Raw genomic sequence first — 13,754 nt, forward strand, 5'->3', positions numbered from 1 at the left:
AAGCCCCCTCTGTCCACCTAACTAGAGCTATCCAGTCACACATGCACCACTCATTACAATTTTCTGAATATCAGTTTTCACTTTTGACCTTATTTTAATTTTAATATATTGTCTCCTGCACTTAGAAAGTCAGCTCCAGGACAAAAGTAAAATTTATTGCCTTATTCACTGCTGTGTACCCCAATTCTATACGAGCATCTGAGGCTGCACACAAAATCAGCACATATTCTTCAAAAAATGAATGTGCCTCATAGTTATTGAAAATAGTTGATGATAATTCATGTGAAATACCTATTGCATATACGTTTCATATTTAAAAATAAAAATACTGTTTTATAGGTCAGACTTGTGTGAAATACTATAACTGATATTGTAATTATTATCTTATTCATTGTATGTTTTTAAAAATAAGAAAACTATAAAAGAATACTAATTAGACTAAAGCCTTAGTCTTCCCATATACCTAGTTTTGGTATATGTAGTTCTGAAAAGCATCAGTGTCTCTCTAGCGACACTGCAAGGTCTGGAAGAAAACAAGCATCCTTTGGTTTAAGAAACTCAGCTCTAGGATTTAACAGCAAGAATTGTTTTTCCCACGGCTAGAGAAAAATTTAGGTCTATAGACTTACTCTCGTCTCATAAAGGACATATAACTTCAAGATATAGACACCAGATTCTCAAATATGTTGACATGACTGATTCTTATTATGCTTCTCTAAAGGAAGAAAAAAGGTAGTAGAGAATTTTAGGAGTGGTGTCTTCCGTATTAAATAATAAACTGCTAACTTGAAATTGCACTTCCTTCCAAAAGGTTCCAAGCAGGAAATTTGGCAACATAAAAACCAGGAAAATTCTATCTTATAAAGAGTTTATTTATTCTCCCCTATGTTTTATCCCATTTATGAATTTACAAACATAAAAAGCTGTTTCTTTTAGATATATTCATTCAATAATATTTATTAAGCACCTACTAAGTGACTGGCAATGTTCTACCCTCAGCATGAATGAATAAACATAATCCCTGCCTTTATGGGGATTACAATTGTGTGAGGAAAACAGAGAAAATAAAAATCAAGAAATAATTTTTAAAGTGTAGCTTGTGCTCATTGCTATGAAGGATGTAAGCAGATGGAGAGTTAGAGAATAATTGAGGGGAATGGCTGGAGAAAGTCATCGGGGAAAATTTGTCTAAGAAGGTGGGAGTTCATCTGACAGTGGATAAAATGAGACGGAGCCAGACAAGGGAAATAGCCGGGAAAGAGAATTCCAGCAGCGAGCAGGATAAGGAAAACACAAGCCCTAACTGAGAAAGACTTGAATTATGCAAAAAACAGGTTAAAAATAGAGGAAGAGAGACAAAGGGACAGACAGACAGACAAACAACAGAACCCTGAGAAAAGGGATGAAATATAAAATGTACTTGCGAGGTAGGCAGTAACGTGATTTTAGTACCTTAACTTGATTTGCATTCTGAACCAGATTTTCATTATTGGCGACTGTGTCCTGTAGAATAAATAGGGAGGTAAGCCTTCATTGTCCCTTAGGAAAGATTTGCTCTGCATGTAGCTTAAGGACCACACAAGTTCCTTTGTTTCGTCCACAGTCTCCTCATGGCATTTTTCACCTCCGTGTTCCTCAAGGTGTAGATCCAGGGATTTAACATGGGTGCAACGATGGTAAAGGACGCAGCCATTGCCTTGTCCATGGGGTAGGTGGCCACAGGCCTGACATACAAGAAAATAAAGGGCACAAAGAACATGACAACCACCGTGAGGTGGGAGCCACAGGTGGAGAGAGCTTTACACCACCCTTCAGAGCAGAGGATGGCCACATAGGAGGTGATGAGGATGAGGAAGATGGCCACACACATCACCCCACTGTTGAGGACGACTAAGAGGCCCAGGACGCGGGTGTCCATGCAGGCCAGCTTCAACAATGGAAACAAATCGCACATAAAGTGATCTACGATATTGGGACCGCAGAAGGGGATTTGATACATGAAGAGAAGCTGTACTACTGCGTGGATAAATTCCCCCACCCAGGCCCCTCCCAGCAACAGGTAGCACACCTGAGGCCTCATGATGGTCAGGTAGTGCAGGGGCTTGCAGATGGCCACGTAGCGGTCAGAGGCCATCACAGTGAGAAGGATGATACCCACACCACCAAAGAAGTGGTCAGTGAAGAGCTGGGCCATGCAGCCTTTGAGGGAGATGGTAGTGCTCTCAGAGAGGGAGTCCACAATCACCTTGGGGGCAATGACAGAAGAGTAGGTGGCATCCATGAGGGAGAACGAGGTGAGGAAAAACTACACAGGTGATCTCAGACGCTGACTTGTGACCACGGTTACCACAATGAGGAGGTTTCCCAAAACGGTGAATACATACATGATGAGAAACACAGCAGAGAGCATTTTCCGCACCTCTGGATTCTTTGTAATGCCCAGGAGAATGAATTCCTTCACATTGTTGCGGTTCTCCACTTACTGTGTGCTGATATAAGCTTATCTCTCTGAGCTGGAAAAGCTACAAAAGAAAGTTGTTTTTAATTAGTAATCGTTGAGTATGTTGGACATTGTTTGCACTCTGTCTCACACCCTCCTGATCTCCCTTTTTCTCCAACCATCAGTATAGCAACAAACTGCTAGCAATTATACCCTGACAACGGCTTGATTCTGCTAATCCCCCCAAACACACCTTTTCTCACCACTATATCTCTTGCTTTCTTTCCTGACACTTGCTGTTTGAGATACTTAGAAGACCCTGCTTCATCACTCACATACACATGGTGATATGAAGGATTAACATAGCTTAAGGAAACCCTAGGTCATTAGTAAATAGGAGCCAGTGGATAGATGGCAACCAGCTTAGCATAATCTAAGATTCACTTTCATTGCTTCTCCGTTTCACTCTCCACCATTCACTGCCTTCATTCTGTTTTCCAAAATGAACCACCTACGCACAAGCCCTTCTCTCAGTGACTGCCTCTCAAGAACCTCAAGCTAGGAGGTTGATTTATCACTGGACATACCTAATAACCAAGAACCTGGAACATTTTGTATAAATTCTCATTCTTTTATCCCACACAGTTGTTGAGCACCAGAATGTGCTAGTTGAAGAGGCTGCAAAGCAGAGAGGTCATATTCCAAGGACTCTCCACTTTTTAAGAACTATACTCTTTGCATCTACGTGTCTTCCTCTCACATTGGATTATTATGTACTGTGACTATTCACTGAACCCCTACTATGTTTCGGACACTGGAGTATCTCATAAGATATTTTCTTCATTTTAGAGAGAAGATACTAAGGCATAAAAGGGTAAAAATATGCCACCAAGTTGCCACAGATAGTAAATTTTGCAAATCCAGGTCTTCCTGAATCAAAAAACAATACCAATAACAAGCTATATTGCTTCTCTTATGATAATATTGAATGGGGATTTCCAATCCAGGTAATCTCATTTTGAAACAGTTCTTAACTATTATGCTATACCACTGAAGAAGTGAACAGTGGCCTCAACTAACTACATAAAGTTGTTAGTACAGTCAAATCATGTGGTAAAAGAACTGCTTCACTGGCAAACTTCTCTTTGCTTGGGGCACTTAAACAGAGACTGTCACTTGATGGGAATATATTAGAAACCCTTGCTTTAAATGGGGATGTAAACTACACATTCTCTGAGACTCCTCTAGACAACCAAAGACATATTCTTAGAATTATCCACTTTCCTAAACAAAGCATACAGCTTCCAGGACACTCTTTGCAAGCCTACAACATGGATTAACTCCAGCCTCTCCCATCTCTAGCCCAAGAACTTCAAAAGTTAGTGAACAGTCCTAATGAAGTAGAAGGGACACATTGTTGGAAATCAGGATAATTGGGTTTTATTCCAGCTGTCCCTCCAAGTCCTGGGATATGCTGTTATATTGTTCACTACCCTGGACCTCAATACCCTCATCTGGAGAGTGAGGCAGTTGTGGTTGATTAGTAGAAAAACTAGGAGTTCCAAGGAAACTTCTTTCGGACCCTGTCCCTTTCAAGCACAGCAGTTTGGCTTTTATCTTCATTAAGTGTTTACATTTCCAAATAAGATTTCCTTTGAGCCATCTCATGATGGACTATTTTAAAACAAAATAAGCTAGAACAGATAACAATGTCCCTTCTGTCTTAAAATCTATGAATTCATCACAAATCTCCATTGACTACTAGTTCACATCTCAACTTCCCAGTCTAAGATCAAGCCCCTCCCCCTTGATAGTCAACCTCATCTTTTTCTATGATTCCCTGCCACCGCAATCAAGCCCATCTCTTACTGCCAGAACACACCTCAGTCTATTTTGCACAGTGGGAAAGGCCATGGGGTCAAGGGTGAACAGACTTAACTCTCCACTGCACTCAGGCCACTTACTGACTATATAACCTTCACATCCTACAAAAGTAAAATAATGCAATAGCAGTGAAAGTCAGTATGTGTCTAGCAGTTATTATTTGAGGGTGCTCTGCTAAGATCTCCAAGGTAGTCTTTTCGATTCCCACAAAAGCCATATGTGATAGTATTATGCAGATTGTCTAATGCAGTGGGTAAGTCTTGGAGAACTTGTGTAACTTGCTCAAAGCCTTTTGGCATGAAAGTGATTGAGTTCATAGCTCAGGCTACTGACCACTATCCTCTTAACTCCTCCCAAAATCTTATGCCTGCCTCACAGCACTTCTGTGAGGACCAGAGGAGGTAAAAGAGGTGAGAATGTTTGGAAAGCATGGTCCAAATAGTCATCATGATTACTTTCCATTCCTACACGCTCCTGACTTCCTGCTTCCTATGCTTATGTCATCTGTTAAACAAATGCATTACCACTCATCTTTCAGCCTCATGTCACCCCCAAAATCCCCTTCACCTGTTATCCTGGATGTTTGTTACATGCACCTGAATAGGTTGCATATCAGCAGTAATTCAGTTATTTTATTAGCAAAATGTTTAAATTTCGTATTGACTTTATCTCTTTTAAGTGGATGCTTAAGCACAGGTAATTTATTCTTTTTCCACCAAATTTCTAATGCTATGCTGTCTACAGACTACTCATTTAATTAAATGTAGGTAAATTCATGAAATTGGATTCATCCAAAGGAACTGCATTGAACCATGGGGCACAGGCGAACTGGTGCCAGCCCCTGCTTCCGGAAATAGGAGCGTTCTGGTCTTCGAGCCTGGCTGCTATTCCTCTGACAGTCAAGCTGGAGAATTCCATTTACTTTCTTTCATCTTTACGAGTTTTATTCCTAGACATGTATTAGCCAAAACCAAGTGCTGCATCACACCCTGGACTTCCCAGCTCAGCATTCAATCCCTGCCGTCGGATCCTCTTTGGAATATTGTCTGTTTCTTTGCAGTGTTCCTGTGAAATACCATTGCTCAAAAGGCTGTTCACATAAAACCTAAACGGTACATATCACGTCTGATAGTGCAAGGACAGCAACGCAGCGCAGGCTGCGTAAAGAGGGAGACGATGAGCACTCCTGGAGCAACGCGTGTGCAAGATACGTTCCAGAAGGGAAATAACAGCATACCCTGCAGACTTCAAAAAAGATATGAGCTAGTCCTTGACACAAGAATTTAGGTAATTCTAAATGTATAAAGTTATATTTTAGAAAGTGAGCAAGGTCAACGCACGGGCGAGGCACAAAGAAAGAAGAAGAATACACAGTGCACGTAGTCAAAATGTGAGGACTTTGACATCAGAAAACCTGGGTTTCATTATGGACCTTCCAGGGATGTAATTAACTCGAAGTCATATATTCTCTCTAAATTTCAGTTGCTTTTTTAGAGTTGTTGTATTAAACATATTAAGTTCCTAGCATTATGGTTTAAATTTTAATATTCAACTTATAAACACTAACGTGTGATTAAAATATTAACTGAAGTTGTAGTTTAAACATTTGTTAAATCGTATAATGCCCTGGCACATGTTATTTGTCTTATAAACCTTGGTCACATGCACCCCTGTTAATCTCAGGTATGAGATGCCTTGAGCAGAGGCACCTAGCCAGACTGGAGTTCGATTGGGAATATGTAATAAGAGCTATAATCTTAAAGAAATCTATGTAAATTCTTGATTTTTCACATTACAGTTGGTTCATTCTTCTGAGTACCTATAATATGTTAGACAACTTCTCTGTGCCTCAGTTTCATTTGCTGTAAAATGGGAAAGTATTATTACCTACCCAAAAGGGTTGTTGTAAAAATTAAGTGGTTTTGCAAATGTAGAGGGCCTAGATCAGCATCCTTATTTCTTTTCCCAGCATGAGGAGACTGCTACTGACCACGAAATATTTTTAAAAGCTCCCTCGCCTTTGGATCACGTGCTTACACAGGCAAAGGTTAAACGCTCCAGGGGCTGGCAGGACATCCGCTTAACAGGTCCTCAACACTTGGCAGGAGGTAAGTGTTTGAACTGACTTGAAAAGAAAAATATGCCAAAACCATTTTTTAAAACACAGTTCTAAACAAAAGTAGAATAATTTAAATAAAAATAATTTATTAATATAAGTTGTAAAAGCAAAACATTGCCATCAGAAAATAGTTTATAGGGATAAAGTGACCGAAACTTTAAAGTCAAAGGATCTCCCCCAACCATAAGTCCCTCGCTGAGCCGATATTAACTGTTCAGTGCATGCTCTTCAGGTGTGCCTTTGTGTGTAGGTATATGTACAGTCATTGATGTGTTTTACTCGATATAAAAGTACAAAAAAGTATAATAATACACATGGAATTCTAATTACCATTTCTATGGGCACTATGTGTATTTGTGAATTTTCCTTCATTTTCATTGCTACATATGGTTACAACATAATTCCTTTAATCACTCCATTTTTGCTTGAAATTTATTTCATTTCTGATATTCTGTGTCACATATGGGTCTTGGGAGTTCCTAGGTGGCTCAGTGATTAAGAATCTGCCTGCCAATGCAGGGGACACAGGTTCGATCGCTGCCCCAGGAGGTTACCACATGTCATGGAGCAACTAAGCCCATGAGCCACAAGTATTGAGCCTGTGTGCCACAACTACTGAAGCCCATGCACCTACAGGCAGTGCTCCACAACAAGAGAAGCCACCACAGTGAGGAGCCTGTGCACCACAATGAAGAGCAGGCTCCGCTCACCACAACTAGAGAAAGCCCGTGTGCAGCAACAAAGACCCAACGCAGCCAATAAATAAATAAATAAAATAAATAAATGTATTAAACGTATAGGGTCTTAATGACACCATTTACAACAATCTTTAACTACTGGTTTGAATATTTCTGTTGGCAAAACCTATGTCCTCACCAAGTCAAAAATATGCATCTGTTTAAATTTGATAAACTCTGTAACATTCATCTCTCAAAGTTCTGAAGCATCTTTTATTGCCACAAATAGTATATTAAAAAGTAATTTCCCCCCAGCCTTACTAATAAATATTAAAATTATTAAATGGGTATATTTATAATCAAGCAATGAAAAATCGTCTCATTTTAATTTGCATTCATTCAATCGTTCATTCATAGTATTTCACTGGTGACATAAACAATAAATGTATTATGGGTCTCCAGATAAAGTTAAATTAAATGCAATGTAACGTCTATATAGAGGTATATAGTCTATACACATGTCCAAACCAAACTAATAATAACACATCATTCAGTAGTACTATGTGACAGACATTTTGCTAGTACTTTATAGGTGTTTTCTCACTTAATCCTCACAACTAGCTATGATGAGACACATTTTATGGCTGAGGTAAAGCAAAATAATTAATTTGCTTAAGACTCTACAGTTAGTAATTAATAAAGCCTGGATATGAATCCAAGAAGATGTTACAGTTGATATGTGTTTCTTGTGTCTAAATTGCTTAGGGAGCTAGATGATTTATTCAATAAAATTCTGGCTACAGGAAGGTGATGTCATCGTATTTAGGGAGAGTCTCTGAGTTGTCATTTTCTAGGAGCAGCAGTGCCCTGTGTTCCTCAGAAGACCTGGGCCCTGAACACAGGCATCATCAACAGACTGTGTCCAATGGGCTTCAGAGGATTATTTCTATTGGTAAGTCTTCATAACTGTGCTTTCCTCTAAAGATGAGTGAACATGGAATTATCTGCATTAGCACTTTTTTAGGATGTAAAGTACTATACCATTGTATACACAAAAATCAATGCTTCCTTGGAGTGCTTCCAGAGGGAGGGGGCTTAATCCTTGAACAACCTTCCTGGGTTTCACCATTCCATCCCTGAGCACACCATCAGCATCACCCTCAGCACCAGCACCAAACCCAGCCCTGTGGGCAGAGCTGCTCACAAGTAAATGTGAGTGTTTTTAAATAGAGAGATATATTTTAAATCCAATGCTTTGGCCTCTGAATAATTAGAATCATTAACTGATTAAAACAGAATGAAAATCATGGCATACTGTCTTTCTTAAAGGTGATCCATAGAAAAATAAAGTTAAAGGGAATTGGTACAAGAGGAAAGCAGAAATATATCTATGTATATTATATATGTATATATATATTTGTATGTATATTTCACACACACACACACACACACACCCCACACACAGAAAATTGCGTATGAGAAAAGGGAAACATAAAATCTGTCTTAAAATATCCTATACACATCAGCTACTCCCATCCCTCCCTTTTCTAAGACACATGTCTGAAGCACACATAAACATCCTATTTTATCTGATAATCTCATGATCTGGATAGACACCAAAAGGTGGACACAAATTTCGATAATTTGCAACAAAGAGCTTAAAGTAAATTAAGCTAAAAATTGTTGATAGCTCAAGGCTCTTCATTCTGAGGCTACAATTAGTTTATACAGACAAAACAGGTGAACTACTAACACATTTTAAATATAATTGTGTGTGCATGTAGGTGATTAAATTATTTCAAAGATTTCCAAATAGTACTTCAAATTAATAAGACCATGCTTATGCTCAAAAAAGTTGTTGAAATCACCTCGAAAACTCAGTCCCATGCCATCATGTGATCTGTAAAACCCAGTTACCTGATGGTCCCCGTAAGTAGAAGACAGAGATTGTGCATGTAAATTTTCTAGGATCGTGTCAGGGTGACTATATATCTGGCTCCATCCAGGATGTAGTTACGAGAACTTTCCTCTACAAAAGCGCTAGGAATCATGATACATTAGTTTCAACTTAGCAAATCCAAGCATAGAGGCAAGTAAATCAGGACCACACTGGGAGAAAATCACTTAATGGGGAATTATTTTGATAGCACCGATGTTTCTAAGGATTTTGAAGAAAGATTTAAAACAGATGGTCTAAGTGTCCAGGGATTTATATAAGAAACATCCCTTGCAGATGGCAAAGGAATTCAGATTTCATCTAAATAGGAAAGGTTGCCAAAAAAGGCAGCCAGATAAGCTGTTTCCAAAGTCACTCATGGAACTGTGCCTGCCACTTAGCTGTATTTGAGTTTAATTTGTAAAAAGCTTCCAGTTCACATCTTAGAAGAAACATCATGACTAAGACGTTCTCCTTTGGGCAATAGACCTGGGCTAAAAGAGGGCAGAATGCCTTTTCAAATGGCACAGGATTTCAAAATGTGTAGACTTACATCATTTCAACTGCATCCCTTTGAGGCTGTGTCTCTACTGACTGAGGCACTAATCACCATACCAGTGAATTCCCATCCACCCCTGCAATGATCCACTTTTCCCAGGGGCAGAGCTCCACTGGAGCCAGGCCAAGCTGATGCTCCACAAACACAAAACCAGCTCATGCTGTTAACCATTCAGTTATTTGTTCTAAAACTAAGCTCTCTTCTTCAACAGAAGAATGGCCACACAATGATTCATCTGCCAGATAATGTTGATGAGGAGAGGTCAATAGGACTTGTTCTTGGCCACTGAGCTAGGACCACGGCTGAATTCTTCTACCAACTAGTTTGGTGCTCTCTACATCCTTTAAGACTCTTACTAAAATTGTATCACATCTAAGTGCAGGACATTTGCCATTATAAAGGATTTATAAACGTTCTTCAGCCAGAAAAGATAAACAGTACATTCTTTCTCACTCGGTAACAGTTAGTATTCTCAAATGACATGCTTTCAATTTAGAAATATTCAGGGTTATAGCCTGCATTCTTTTTTCAACCTTCAATAGTTAAAAATATCAATATCCTACATATACAACACACTCCACAGATTACAACTGGCTCATTCACGTAGTTGACCACACACTCTGGGAAGTCTTCTGAGAAGGAATAGCATCTCAGTCTTACGGATAAGATTCTCACAGGTGATGGGGCAGCTCCTGTGCTTGGATTCCCTTTACTAATGCTCTAAAGTTACTCCATTGTCTCACCTAACCATTTAGATATGAGCTAAGGCAGTATTCCTCAATCTTTATTTTTTTTTCACTATTGACCCCAAAGGGTACTTTTTTAGACATTCTGTTTCCTTAATCACCCCTTTAAATGATTAATACCACCAATATACCACCTATTTATGTGCTTTATGTATATTCACACTTTATATAAAAACTTTAAGACATTTCATCCTCCAAGAAACCATTTTTACATACTTGGGGGAGATACTGTCCCCATGTCACATGCATGTGTTAGAACAACCTACTTGTTTTTAAAAAGGGAGGAGGGAAGAAAGATGATGGTGAAGTAGAAGGACATGGACTGCATCCCTCTCCACAGATGCATTAGGAATACACCAAAAGATGCAATAATTCCCACAGAGAACCAGCTGAACACCAGCAAACAACCTCAGACACCAGAAAGGACTGCAAAGATCCTGACATAACTGGGTAGGACAGAGGAAAAAAAAAAAAAGGAGAAAGAGGAGGAGAAGAAAGGAAAGGGATGGGTCCCACACCCTGGGTGGGGGGATCTGAAACAGAGGGGAGATGGCCAAATTTGGGGAAATGTCCCTTATCTGATGGGGAAACCCCTTCTCCAATGGGGAATTTCCCTGGGTCAGAAGGGAGGCATTTGGGACTGTTCAAAGATGGTGAAGCACCTGAGCTGTGGTAGATGGGAATGAGTGAGAAACACACGGAGGGTCTGCACCACAGCTCAGCGTGTCCAGACTGAGATGTCGGTTCACAGCTGAATGGGGATCTGGGAGCTGGAATGTGGGAACCAGAGAACTGATTCAGGGTGAGAAACATTGTTGGCAGTGGGGAGACGGACTGAGAGGACAGGAGGGAAGAAATCTGCAGCGGAGAGTGCCTACCATGGAAAGCTGGGCAGCCATGGTGGCGGCTCAATACTGCTGACTCACAAGTAGGGGGGAGAAGCCGTGGGTGTAGCCTCTCTCTCTCTTGCCTGCAACAGACAATGGAAGAACCCCTGTGGGCCTGGCTAATGCACTCAGGGATAATAAAGGCCCCCGGGCGGGGCTGGCCTAGAGTGTCTGCATCCAAGAGCCAAAAGTCCACAGACTGGCCCAGCTCTGGAGACATTCTGTTTACACCTGAGCCACTGGTGTCTCTCTGTAACAGGCACTGCCATGACCAACTGAGCCGCCATGACTCAGGCAAGGCGCCATTGCTCACTCATTCCCAGGGGAAAGAGCCACTATTGTACCCTCTCTCTCCCCACACACCAGCACTTATAGACAAACAATAAAGGAAGCTCTGTGGGTCACAGAATAATACAAAAACCTCAAGGTGGGTAGAAGGACACTTACAGCTGAGACCCCAAGGAAACAGAAATATCAGTATTAATTCTATTGATCTGGTCCATTCTGGGGTCAGCTCTAAGTTTTTTGTTTTTTGTTTTTATTAATTACAATCTTAGTCCTAAGGGATCTACATGTTTTATAACATATATTTTACTTCTATTTTTATTTTTAGTCTTTTTATATATTTTTATTTCTAGCTAAGTTTTTTGTAGTGCTGACTGTATCTCTCATACCTTCTTTTCATCCCCATCTTTTATACATTTCTATTTCTTTCGTTTTGTTTTCATATTTCCAGTCACACTATGCTCTTCTGTTGCCCTGTCTTCTATCCTTTTTTAGTTATTTTTATCTTAATATACTTATAAGCAATATTATTGGTCTGCTCTGTTTCCTTGCTTTATTCTCCAGATGACACACTGCTTTGGTATTTATTATTAGGTTTTTGTCTTTATCTTAGTTCTAAGTATAATTGCCTGATTTCATATTGAGAATCTTCAGTCTGTCTGGTGGTACTCTTGCTCTTTATTATATTTGATCCTAGCTTTCAATATCTCCCTGGATTTGTGTTTGTGTATGTGTGTGGTGTTTTTTGTTTGTTTGTTTGTTTCTGTTTTTGTTTTGTTCTGTTTTGGTTTTGAATTTCTGTTGGTTTTCTCTTTGATTGTCTGATAGCATACTGGGGTTCTTCTGTCAGGTCTTTCTAGTGCCTTATATTCTATTAGATTCAGTATTTGTGTGTCTTATACATGTATGTGTTTCCTTGACTTAGTATTTGTTTGACTCAACACTCTGCCATTAGTCTGGGGCTTGGACAGTCATCTTGAAACCCCTTTATGGCCATCATCAAAAAATCTAGAAACAATAAATGTTGGAGAGGGTGTGGAGAAAAGGGAACTCTCCTGCACTATTGGTGTGAATGTAAGCTGGTACAGCCACTATGGAAAACAGTTTGGAGGTTCCTTAAAAAACTAAAAATAGCACTACCATATGACCCAGTTATCCCACTACTGGGCATCTACCCAGAGAAAACCATAATCCAAAAAGAAACATATACCGTAATGCTCATTGCAGCACTATTTACAATATCCAGGACATGAAAGCAACCTAAATGCCCATCAGCAAATGAATGGATAAAGAAGATGTGGCATATATATAAAATGGACTATTACTCAGCCATAAAAAGGAATGAAATGGAGCTATATGTAATGAGGTGGATAGACCTAGAGTCTGTCACACAGAGTGAAGTAAGCCAGAAAGCAAAAAACAAATATTGTATGCTAACTCATATATATGTAATCTAAAAAAAAAAAATAGATGGTAGTGATGAACCCAGTGACAGGACAAGAATAAGGATTTAGTTGCAGAGAATGGACTGGAGGACATGGGGTTGCAGGGGTGGTGGAGGTGGGGGGTGAAGGGGAAGCTGGGACGAAGTGAGAGTATAGCATAGACATATTTACATTACCAACTGTAAAATAGATAGCTAGTGGGAAGTTGCTGTATAACAAAGGGAGATCAACTCGATGATGGGTGCTGCCTTACTCCATTACAGCCTTACAGCGTCTCTGCAGATGAGGAAAGCATTATAGCCTTACAGCATCTCTGCAGATGAGGAAAACATGCCTGAAAGTGAAAACCTGAGAGCAACCAGAATATTCTCATATGTTTGAAAATTAACACGGTGCACTTCTAAATAGCCCATGGGTAAAATAAATCCCAATAAAAGGAAAAAAATATTTTGAGCTTAATGATAATGAAAATGCAATGTATCAAAACTTGTTAGATTCATCTAAAGTCTTATTTTTATGTGTTAGAAATCAATAAACCTTGAAAAGCCAAGTTGTTGATTAGAAACATATATTCAATAATTTATTGAAATGACAAAAAGTAAAACCAAAATAAGCAGTGCAGTGGAGGAAATAAGCATGTGGACGGGTTTATGAATACATCTGCATGGATTGTCAGTAACAGCCAAAAATAGACAAGTGCTGCACTGCAGTCTCACTTGAAGATGCTCTTGAAGGCTCGTAGTGAAGGAAAGTCCTCCCAGTAAGCAGTACTTTGA

The 13,754-nt window shown here is 39.6% G+C and overlaps 1 pseudogene; it reads right to left on the reverse strand.

Annotated features, from left to right (window-relative positions):
• Positions 1 to 1,567: 1,567 nt before the first annotated feature.
• Positions 1,568 to 11,535, reverse strand: LOC130860196 (olfactory receptor 4C6-like; annotated as a pseudogene).
• Positions 11,536 to 13,754: the final 2,219 nt, after the last annotated feature.

Source organism: Hippopotamus amphibius, chromosome 9, assembly GCF_030028045.1.
Source record: "Hippopotamus amphibius kiboko isolate mHipAmp2 chromosome 9, mHipAmp2.hap2, whole genome shotgun sequence".
NCBI lineage: Eukaryota > Metazoa > Chordata > Mammalia > Artiodactyla > Hippopotamidae > Hippopotamus > Hippopotamus amphibius.